Source organism: Crocodylus porosus, unplaced genomic scaffold (genome assembly GCF_001723895.1).
Source record: "Crocodylus porosus isolate Cpor-Errol unplaced genomic scaffold, CroPor_comp1, whole genome shotgun sequence".
NCBI lineage: Eukaryota > Metazoa > Chordata > Crocodylia > Crocodylidae > Crocodylus > Crocodylus porosus.
The window spans coordinates 44,654,557-44,666,974 of record NW_017728931.1 but is presented as its reverse complement, the minus strand read 5'-3'; the positions used below and the strand labels follow the sequence as shown (position 1 = coordinate 44,666,974).

Sequence of the window (12,418 nt, the reverse complement as noted above, 5' to 3'; positions counted from 1 at the left end):
AGAACCCCGGATTCACCATTTCTGGCAGCGGGGGGGGGAAATCTCCACTGCCTCCTCACTGCCCTGCGCCATGTGGGGAGCTCTTCATGAGCCCCCCAAAACCCTGAGGCTGCTGCAGGATGGTGAGTTCTGAGGCTTTTCTCAGGTTTTCTTTTCTTAAAGGGCTGGGGCAGCCATGGGGGTGCTGGAGGAGCAAGGGTGGAGGGGCTGGGGGCTCATGGCAGAGCCCCCCCGTGCAGTGTGGGCAGTGGGGGGCAGCAGGAATTGCCCCCCACCCAGCAGCACCCAGTGAGTGCGGGGTTTTTTTTAAAGCACCAGGAGCTGGGGCAGGCAGGGCAGCCATGGGGGGCTGAAGGAGCAGGCAGGCATCAGGGGTCTGGAGGAGCAGGCAGGAGATGGGGCTGGCAGGGATTCTGCCATGGTACCCTCCCTCCCATCGAGCCCCTCCTCTTCTGCTGCCCAATTACCAGCTCCGAGTCCAGCTGCAGCTCCCTGCTGCAGCCACCAGGGACTGTCCAAATCATCAAAGCTCTCTGAATCTTTTCTGAAGATTCAGAGAGCTTTGAATCAATTCAGACCTTTTAACTGGTCCCCTGATTCAATTCAGACTTGGAGATTTGGCCACTGAATTGCGCCAAATCTCCTCAGAATCAATTCAGCAACTGAAGTTTCACGCATCCCTACTTTCCAGCCCCTAACAAATATGAAACTATGAAACTATATACATAAGATTTCAATACCAGAGCCCTAGGATCTTGTTATTATTGCTGTTTCCAGTAATCGCCCCCTCCTTAATATCTTGGATGGAAATTGGATTTGGAAAGGGGAAGTGACTGATTAACTTAATTAGCATTTGTAGAGTTTATGGTGGACAGGTATTGTTTAAGCCACAAGGAGAAATTAGAATGAGGAAATAAGGAGGCTGGGAGAGGAAGGACAGTTCATGTTTAAGAGACAACACTGAGAATGGAAACATGGAGAAGAATCATGGAATACCATTAAGCCTCAAATTATTCTCCTTTCATTTGAGTGTATAAAAGCACTTTATAAAAAAAAAATGAATGACATTAATTAGAGCACAAAATACCCTCTGTGTTCACTATTGTTATACCCAATTTACAGCTATGGATATACTTCTCTAAAGTCACTTACTGATTCTGCATCAATGGAAGTCAAATGCAAAGTTCCTGCTGACTTCAGTGTTCAGAATGAGGCCTGAAGCATAATTGGGAAATTAATATATACCCCAGAAGACCTGTACCTAACCACAATCCCCAACTCTTTATTTATCTGAATTAAAGGTTTCTTTAGACATGTCATCAATTTATAACATTTTATAAAAATTCTCTCTCTTTTTAAAAAGGTAAATAAAAATAGATAGAGAAGAGTATATCTAAACCACCATATTTAAATTACGTTAAGTTAAATGCAACTAAAAGTCACTCACAAAACATTTATAACAAGGAATTAAGGCTTGTACTCTGTTCTTTGCTACTGTTATTAAGACTACATTGTACGTGAGGTAACTTACCACTTTGTGAGCTTTGGCAATTCATTATTAGCTATATGTTTACAAGTCATTGTAAAATTTTACAGTTAAAGGCAATCAAAGTTTTGTTTAATATGGTAATGGTTGGAGTCCATCCTATGGATTCCCATTTGATGGTGCAGCTGCTTTGTAACTGGGAATGGCTTAATTTTGGAAAACCACACTGAAGTCACATTTCTTTCACGCAGCTTATTTGTAATTACTTGGCCTGCTCATTTTATTCCTCTTTAAAATTATCCAGGATGCATGCCATGATGGGTTATGTAAAAGTCCTTTTGATTTATTGATCAATCCTGTAATGATATAAGGCTGCCTTGGAATTAAAAAGTCCTATACGTGCAAAGAAATAATCTGGGATAAACTGATTAGAACAGAACTCACAGAAAAACCCAAACAGGGGCCTTGTTACACATTACACTTAGCACATGTTATATTTAGATCATAGTAAGCTTTAATATGACTTAAAAAGTTTTCTGAGCAGTTGCACATTAATGCTTATTATGATCTAAATATAGATCATAGTACCACACAGGTGTCTTGAATGGGCTCCCTTTAATCCTAGGGCTGAGACTGAAAAATAAGCTGATTTAAAGGTCCCATTGTGGCTCTCAGTGAACCAGCTCTTATGCAGTCTCAGGTCTGAGTTCCAAAAATCAGCTGATTTTCAGTCTCAGTCTGGAGACCCCTGGAGCCAGCTGAAGACTCCTGTGTAGTCCTAGGGCTGGGACCCATAATCAGTGCAGTGGGTCCCAGCCCCAGGACTCAATTGACCTTATTATTTCCATGAAGCAACACAAAGTGCATTACTCAATATGACTGGGAGATACTCCTCACTCAAAAAGGTGCAACTTCCTGTAATAAGGGAGCACATACCACATTTTATCCTGCTTGAACTCTTGGGGTGTGTCCAGACAAGCATGGCCGTGAGGTATGTGGCACTGCAAACACATCTGCAGTACCATATACTGCACAGTAAGGCATTCTCCATGCTGCAAAGGCATGCTGCCCATGCGTGCACTGCTCCATTTTTTTCCATGTGTTTTTTTGACCCCTAGATATCCTGTGGGGTGGCCCAGCTCCACTTTTCACATGCTGCTGATAAATGGAGCTGGGCCACTCAGAGCTACGTTGGGGCTGCCAGCCAGGCTCCACCTGGCAGAATCACCACGGCTGCAGCACCGGGAGTCCCCCAGGATCCCACAGGTAAGGCTACTGGGGCCAGCACTGTGCTGGCCCCAGCCTCCCCTACCACTCCCGAGGGTAACTTGCTCTGTGCCAAAAATCACACTCATCTGGACACAACTTTATATGCTAGAGTTTTAAGTGCGGTTAGCATAGGCTAAGCGTAATGAGAAACAAGGTAGATGAAAAGATCAAAACAGGAGCAGATTAATAGTATAAACTTGATCCACTGACATTCATTTCCCCCTCAAAGTCTTACAGATAAGTTATCTTGAATACAGTGTAGTCTCTCAAGATACATCAAGGAAATACCATGGAATCTCTGTTGTAACTAAAAATCCTACAAGGATGTCAAAATTGGGCTGTACAATAACCAAGTCCTGAATGCAAGAATCACTATTATAGTACTATGTAGGTGTGTCTACATGAGACACTACATCACCATAGCAATGCACGACCTGTAAATACAAGTCCAGTGCACATGTAGATGCCAACCCAGCTGGCTGGGGTCTGGCAGTGCTAGAGCGTGGGGGCTGCCTGCCGGCTAGCCTCACACTGAAGCACCCTTATGCCCTAGCCAGCCCCTCTGCAGCACACTGAGCCTGGTCGGAGGACCATGGGGATGGCAGGCTGATACCCCAGGCCCCCTGCCAGCAGGGGCTGCTGTGACCCAGTGTCATATGTTGCAGTCTGGGCGTATGCACACCCAGCAGCAAAACACTCTGGAGTGATAAGCTCAGGACCTTACTGCTCTGCATTAATAGGCATATGAAGACACACCCATGGAACACTAAACACCTTTGAGATATTCAGTCTTTCTCACTACAAAATTAAGCCAGCATTGAACCAAATTAGAACTGAAAGGCTAAGTCTCTAATAACAAATCTTCCAAGATAATGCTTTAGAGGAACAGAAAACCGAGTCCGGATACAACGCTTGGGTCTGTCTTCTCCCTTGCTGAGTGACGTTTAAATCACAGTCCAGGTCAGTCTTGTAATTATAAGTTATTCCATTTAATATCTCAAATATGTGACCTGCTTTTTAATGTAAAATTTGTCTAAAAGCATCTTCAGACATTCTTTCCTAAAAAATGAACTACTGTTAAGGAAGAGCTACTATAATCGTGTAGTATGCCTTACCAATCCATATGTTTCACGCATTCTCTGTATTCTCATTTACAAATACATGAAACAGAAGATCAGGCTTCTGAGCTTCTGAGGTAGTTAGTTTCTGAAGAATTTGCCAACATGTTCTGCAGATTTTTGCTGGTGTTGCACTTTAAGTAGCACAAGAAAAAAGAAACGATTTTTCAACAGTTTAGTGGAAAATCAATTATAAATTATATGAAGTACCTCCACAACTTTCCACAGAAACTGGAACAGATCTATTCATTTTCTGTAAAACAAACTGGCAAAGTTCCTTGCAAATTTCTTCAATTATTTTCCCTCAATTTTTTTGCTGGGCTCAATCATATCCTTGTTCCATTTGGGGTTTATGAGATACTTTTGTTTGTTTTTCAACTGATGGAGCATTTTCCCCCAATCCATTTCAGTAATAATGCCTTGAATAACATATATTCAGGTTTTTAACTGCAGTCTTTCTGGGACTAGGATAACCTCTGCAGTGAATGTCACATGGAGATTCTGCATATCTTGACAATAAGTTAGTTTAAATATTTATATACATCAGGAAAAAATCAGAATTCAATCAATTCTTTGTTAGAGTATATGCCGCATGGAAGCTAATACCTTAGAATTAGGCAGATGAGGATTATACATCCATTTGAAATGTTCCACTATCAAATGACCAAAAAAGTAAGAAAAAATTACGTGAATACATGATGACCCTAAATATAAGATGACCCTCACCCCCCAGTAATTAAGATTCTATATATGGAATATTTATAAATTTGTTACAATTTTCAAGGTACAGAACATAATTATTGGATGTTTGCCTTGAATTTGTCCCCCTCCCACTGCTATATCAGGGAAAATAGATCTAGGGATGTCAGATAATCCCTTTGCCCTCTGCCCCCACAACATGTTCCCCCTGCAACTCCTTCCCTCCATCTTTACAGTCAGAGCCTGCTCTCCCTGAGGACATGAAAATGAGAGACAAATTTGAACAATGTGACTTTGAAATAAACTTGCCTATAGTAATTTGCAGATTACTAGGAGTTCCCATAGAGTTAGCTCATCCAAAACTGATCTATTTCACCTTTTTTTGAAACTGCTACAAATTGTAACACAGGCACCCCATAAACATAGTTTTAAGCAGCACTTCTGTATCTACTTAAATATAGCACACACTATGCATGATCTTAGGCCAAGCCAAAAGGCTCATGATTTACCATCTAGTTATTTGGGCTGGGCCCCACCAGAGTCAACAAAGTTTCAAGCCATGGTGACTGCATGGCTCAGCACTGCTCAGTATGTGTGTACTCCATATAACCACCAAAAATGATCCATGTGCTAATTAGCCCTGCTTCATGACTGGAATGGGGTGTTCCTGCCATGAGCCCTGGGGTCCTCCAAAACCTTATATGTAGATTCAGGTACAGGGTAACCTGGCTCAGCTTTACCTTACAGAGGGCAGGGTCATATTAATCATATGTGACACATTGAGAGAGGGGGCAACAGAGGGATTCTGGGTGAACTGTTTGGGACCCCATTTGGTGATGTTTGCTAGACATTGAAGGCTGGTAAAGAAACAGGACGAATTGGAATGGGCAAGAAAGGCACAGCTCACCTGCGAGAGTGAAGAGGAAGTCAAAATGTATTCAATGTACAGGCTTAGTGGCTCACCACAAATTGAAAAAGAGTCAGTGCTGAACGGGACTGCATGCAATGGATACCACTATATATTTTATTCAGATGGGCTTCACTAACCTATCCTTATGGTATTTTACTTACCTTCAGGAATCATTTCTGTAGCTGGTTATCCTTACCTGACAGGGGAAACACCATGTATCTGGGTCCATGAAGGCAGTTTTCCTGAAGCGTTCCCAGGGATAACTGTTCTTCTGGTGTGGTTTAGTACCTGCTGAGGTTTGGGGGCTGAAAGCCCACTTTATGGAAATGGGAGCCTCTGGGCTTGGGCCTGCATGTAGGATACCTGCCAAAAGACTTTGGAAATATCTGAAGCCCCGGGTGGGGCTAGAGGATTTTTGCCCATTGTAGGGACTGCAAGATTTGGACTTGATTTGGCTGATTGGCTTGGAACAGGAAAATTTTTTTTAAAGTATTTTTACTTACCTGGCAGGGGAGACACCATGATCTAGAAGATGGTTTTCCTACCAGCAGGGGATAACTGCTTTTCTGGCAAGAGGTAGTACACTTGCATAGTTAGTCTCCCATTTTCACTACAGGTGGGAAGATATTGGCTTTATGCCCACTTTATGGAAATGGGAGACTCCTCCCTAGCTTGCTCCTGTGGCTGTACAGCTAAGGGCAAGCGATATTTGGGGGCATCCAAACCTGTACCTAGGATGGGCCAAAGGATTTAGAACCTGCACATAGGATAGCCTCGGGCCCGCACGTAGGATGCCCGCCAAAGGAATTAGAAGCATCTGAAGCCCCAGGCAGGGGTGAAGGATGTTTGCCAGTAGTAGAACCACATATGGTTCTTGAATGATTCACAGATTTGGAATTGATTTGGCTGATTTGACTTGGAACATGAAAAATTTTCCCTAAAAAAAAATTAAAAAATTACGGTATTTTTGGCACCAGGGGAAGGTGTGGGAGCTTGCTCCGACCTTTCTGTGTGCCTGGTATTGCAGTACCTCCAGGCCCGATGCTCATTCCCTCTTGGAGAAGTAACTGCCTTTTTTGGTTTTTTTTTTAAGGGCCATACACACACACAAGAAAGGGTTTCCATGGGTACATCTACACGTGTAATTAACACGGAGTAATAAACTCCAGTGCAGTTTGTGCTGGAGTTGGCTGGTCCCAGGCTCAACATCTGCACATGTGCCCAGGACTGCAGCACTTTAAGCCAGGGCACAGCAAGTAGGGGCAATCGTTATTCAGGCCAAATCTCCTTTGATTTTGATGAGTTTTTTGCCTTACAAAAGACTATAGCATCCGGTCACATCAGAAGACACATACAGATGCACTAGACCGATCTAGGTAGACATAGGGAATATGGTAACATCCTAAACTTAGTAGGTCCTTAAGTTAATGTTACCATCCTTAATTTAGAGTTCCCTCCATCACTCTTGCCAGAAAGACAGAACAGTTTCAGTAAACATTAAGATATAATAATAATCTGCACTAATGCTAATTACCCACTTTTTCCCAATTTCCATTTCTGTCCAGAGCAGAGAACATTTTTTAAATTTGGAAGTATATTCATGTGGCTGGCAGGAAACCACTTGATTCTATGCTGGGCAATAACTTACTTGGATTTTCTTGGTATCTATATTTAATTCTTGTAATTGGCAGGTCAGTTGTATCCTGCCATTGAATCTGGGTTGTACATTTCTGAAAGGTCAACCACAAGTAAAAAATTGAACAATATAAGGCAAATTTTGGTTATAATATTTTATATAATGAGAAAAACTTTCTCACTAGGAGGATGGTGAAGCACTGGAATGGGTTACCTAGAAAGGTGGTAGAATCTCTGTCCTTGGAGCTTTTTAAGACCCAGCTCAACAAAGCCCTAGCTGAAATGATCTAGTTGGGGATGGTCCTGCTTTGAGCAGCGGGTTGGACTAGATGACCCCCTGAGGTCCCTTTCAACCCTAATTTTCTATTGTGTATTCTGTGCTGAAGCAGATTCAGCACAGATTAAAATGAACCTTTGTTACAGACTTCCCTTCTGTGACACCGCTTTATTTTTCCTGGTTTATTAAGGATATCTCAAAAATCCTTTATCACAGTTTCTGAGTAAACTATCTATTTGATCCCTTTTCAGTTCTTCTGGGACACTTCACTTATGCTTCAGGCATCTATGCATGTAAACAGATATCACCAAATAAAGCAGATCAGCTGTGGCGGAAAGTGTTTGGACTGTTGTTGCCTGTTGTCCTGCATCGTGCAAGGGGCTCATTCTGTAGAACATAGGGCAACATGTTCCCTGCTTACAGAGACACACCTCAGAGATTGTCTGGGACATGTCTTGGAGAATCTCCAAGGCACATCTGTGTAAGAGTAAGTTAAGTTGGGATTCCCCACTTACAGAAACTTTGGAGAGTCCCAGGGGCACATCTCTGTAAGCAGGAAAAACCAGGCAAGTGCTATCAGGGCTTGAGGGACCCAGTCCTACACAGGAATTCCCAGGGTGTCCAGGATGGAGCCCCTCAAGCTCTGGGAATGTCTGCCCAAGGAGCTGGAGTAGCATTGTGCCATAAAGCAAACAGACATCTGCTACAATAAAGCGACAACAATTCTTACTACCTTCATTGCACCCACACATTTCAGGAATGTGTGGCATGGCAAAGGGTGTGGAGGTTTGTTTGCTTGGCTTTTTTGCCTCCATAAATGATTTTATGGTGGCGCAAAGGCAGTGTCTGTTTCTAACCTAAATGTTATCTCTCACAAGGCAGGAACCCACAGTTCCTCTACTTCTAAACTGGGGACATAGGCAACAAACCTCTGCAATTCATCGCAACTCTCTCAACAAGTCTGAGATTAGTTCAAAACTTTCAGTGCTGTTCTGTCAGGAACAATGACAGAGATAATCACATTGACCAGCGAGCTTAATTGCTATTGTAGTTATTTAGGCAAGTGTGCTAGAGCTGGATATCATTTATTCAGAACATAAGCATTTAGGAAAAAACACTAAAAAAAATTAAACAACTTATATGCTTGTCTACTCTGCCAAGAAGTCACCTGATTTCTACATGGAAAACTTAATAAAGTACTTGAGACTCTCTCACCAGGCCTGTCTTTTTCAGTTACAGTCCCCAGTTGGGTTTTGGATTAACTGCAAGTGTCCTCGCTCTCTGGGTCAGACTGATCACGTTATGCATTCAGGCACACTATCTGCATAGCTTCATGAACCTGGCCATTGTTCAAGAGGCCAGGTAGACAATGTGCTTGCAAGTGTACACAGTGACTGGCTTTACCTAGGAAATGAGGATGCTTACACTTGATCCAAAACCTAACCAGGGACAATAGCCAAAACCAATAGGTCCGGTGAGAGACTCTGAAGTACTTTATCAAGGTCTCCATATAGAAGTTGGATGACTGTCTAGTAAAGTAAATACAAGTATGAGTATATGGTATTGAATGGGGGTGGGGAAACCTGCAAAAGGTTAGCTACCTTAATTGGAAATCTGCATTAATTATGACTATAACTTAAGTTCCCACCGTAAATATTCCTTATTTTACCCATTTAACCAGTAATATATGTCTTTATTGGTTTTCTAAGGATTATATAATCTTGGAATTTTGATACAACAGTTTTTGAATTGTCCAAGGCATTATATCCATCATGGGTTTTTTGGTATGATTGTAATGAAATTTTGGTACTTCTGATGACACATTCTAGAATATCTTCAGTGAATCAGCAAATGTCAACACATGCTATGAGAAGAAAATAGAGTTTAATAGTGTTAAGTAGAGTAATGGTTACCTGCAACATATTCATCAACTTTACCCTGCAGAGTAAGATCTGCAGAGTCTACAGAGCTTCAAAGACTGCAGAGTGCTTACAGACCAGCTAAATATTACCCAAATCTATATGATTTAGGTCTTTTTTCTAGTGGGTCTGCTCCCACATGTAAACTCACAAAATACTAGAACATGGTTGGGAAACAAGGCTTACCACAAACAACTTGTAGAAATTTTGAAATAACATCCTTAGATGAGCTACAGAATATCTAGCTGCCACCATAAGTCTTCAGATTATAGGCCTACTTCAACAGTCCACTAAATACAGTGAAAGTTTTGCATGAGGATCTTGCCGTCTGATGTTTATTTTAAAATTTACCAGTAAGTTGGGCCTGTTAAGAGACTAGGGATAAAATAACTGTGGATTTGTCTAGTTTTGAATCAGGCTGTCATAGCTGAAATTCACTGACATGTAAAAAATAGTCATCGCTTTTCATTTATGTGGTGGTGGCGCTGACAGGTGTTGACTGACTGTCCACAGCTTTCAAAAAGATGTTTTTACTATATGATCAGATAGAGTTCTAGCACATTTCTGTCTCATACTGGACACTTAAAAAAGGCAAACAGTCTAAAGCAATACTTCATAAACTTTTTTTTCACAAGTACATTTCCCAACCTGGTGAAAGTGACAGGTACATACCAGCTATTCTCCAACATACCAAGTCCCAAAAAACTTGCATCCAATAACTGTGTTAATTTCTGCATATAAAACCAAATTTTGTTCTCAAACTTGTATAACCACCGGCTCTTTGAGAGGCCTTCACTGTGAGGTGTTTTTAATAAGTATTTAGTCCATAGTAAGCTGTATAACCAATGGAAGGAAGAAATCACAAGATGAATATTTTAATAAGTTTAAAAATCACCACAGTCCCAAAGTAAACACCATTTGCATTTAATCAGCTTCTTAGCAGTGTTGCAAAACATACTCACCATCTGTCAGGCATCTACTCCCAAATGCCAAAAGCTGCTATCCTAATAAAATATGAAATAAGCCATCTCCATAAAATATTTGATAAATCTATAAAAGCAGAATAGTGCATAATAAGCAACCCCATAAAATCCATGGAACATAAGCTTTAGTCATTAGATTTCATTGGTTCTCGGTTTAACCAAACCAAACAGATAATTAAGCAATTATTCTAACAGTATAGCCCAGTGCATGTCATAAAAAAATCAATCAAGTTTTAAAGATAATTAGGGAAAATCATCTGAGGATAATATGACAATGGAAACTTGTTGATATTTTTATTAAATTGCAAACAATGAATTAACTTCTCCTAAAATTATCCTGAAATGAATATGTTTAATCTATGATAAAACCTCCCAAATGTTACTCTTCCATTAAAAAGAGAAGCAGAACTGCTTTGTATCACGGTCATTAAGAACAGTACATATGCAGTCTATTAACAATGCTACTTATTTTATGGACCGCAAAGTCATATGGTAGATAAGGATCTCCCCAGTAAATGTGTCACATGATAAAGCATTCTTTTAAGTCCCTGGGTATACTAACTTATGGAGCAAATCTTACTTGCCTTACTCCCAGCAAAACAAGTGAAGGGATAAAACAGCCATTATCCTTAGCAATGCTATTTGCCTAAATCTGGCAGGATTTGGCCCTAAAGTTAAAATGATGTAATTCCCAGAGGAATGAAGAAAAATAATTAACTACAGAAAAATATACATCAAACAGTAGTGAATACTTTTCTTGGTTTCTGAAGCCTAACTTGGGAGGTATGGGCATTAGTCTGTCTCTCCTCATAAACTTTTTTTTTTTCAATCCAGTAATATCTGTGAGTTTCATATAAATACTTGTATAGCATACAAGAAAGGGCTGAGGGAAAAAAATGAAATCCTTGTGAGTTGAAACTTAATAGATTGCAGTTGGTTGTTCCAAATTGTTTGTGGTTAAGAGCGTTTAAAAGTTTCAAAAGCTGAGTATTATTACAGTATGAATAGGTCAGGATTTTTTCTTCTGCTGAATAATTTTTACCAGGAATTTTCACCTTGAACAAAAACAGGACCTGAACACAAACAGCAGATGCTAATTTTTAAGACCTTTTTGTGGAATATGTTTTACTGAAAGTATCTGGAAGTTGAAAGACTTGATTTTCAGCAGCAGCAACCCCTCTGATACCACACTGTCAGCCTTATATAATTCTAAGTCCCGTTGCTACAGCCTTCTTTCCTTTGAGCTCCTAAGCATATTGCTTCATGTCCAAACTTCCTCTTTTGATGTCAGTTCACTTAACTAAGGACACAGTCAGTACCTCTACACGAGACACTACTGTGCAGTGATTACTGCACATTTAGTTAGAACTTGTACCAGCAAGTGCTAACTAAATGTGCAGTAACTGGCATTACTGTGCAGTTGTGCCAGCAAACATCTTTTAAGTGATGCTACTTCACAGTAGCATATTAGCACCGTCTGTGCTATGACCTGCTACTGCACAGTATTATTCAGCTACTGCACATTCAGTGTCTTGTGTAGATGCGCCCAGTGGCAGGGAGAAACTAAAACTACATAGGAGCTCTCTTGACCAAACTAGAGCAGCCTCAAGGCTGCTAGCTTGCACCAGCGTTAATATTCTGGATGGATGGGGGGGGTGGGGGCAATTGCCAACCAATGGTCAGTGTCGAACTGGTGAGGGAGCACTTAGAATGGCTGAATGTCTTCAGGTCGGCAGGACCAGATAGCCAACACTCGAGAACACTGAGGGAATTGGTTGAAGTCATTGAAGGACCATTGGCAAAGGTATTTGAAGACTTGTGGTGCTCCGGAGAGGTCCTGGAAGACTGGAAAAAAGGACAATATGTTGCCAATCTTTAAGAAGGGGAGGAGGGAGGATCCAGTAAACTATAAGTCAGTCAGTTTGACTTTGATACTGGGTAAATTTTTGGAAAAAAATTGTCAGGAAGTCCATTGGTGGAGACCGGAAGAAGGCATGATGCTGAAGGATAGCCAACATGGTTTCATTGCAGGCAGATTGTGTCTGACCAACCTTATCTTATGTTACAATCAAGTAATGAACCGCTTGGATATGGGAGATACTGTTGATGTCATACATTTGGA

At 41.1% G+C, this 12,418-nt stretch overlaps 1 long non-coding RNA gene across 1 annotated transcript in view; it reads left to right on the top strand.

Moving 5' to 3' along the window:
• LOC109316559 overlaps nucleotides 1-11,670 on the top strand; it is a 12,655-nt gene extending 985 nt beyond the window's left edge. Inside the window, exons 2-3 of the long non-coding RNA XR_002102870.1 lie at nucleotides 5,993-6,058; nucleotides 9,339-11,670. This is a non-coding gene — a long non-coding RNA (uncharacterized LOC109316559). The remainder of the gene's footprint in view (nucleotides 1-5,992; nucleotides 6,059-9,338) is intronic.
• Nucleotides 11,671-12,418: the final 748 nt, after the last annotated feature.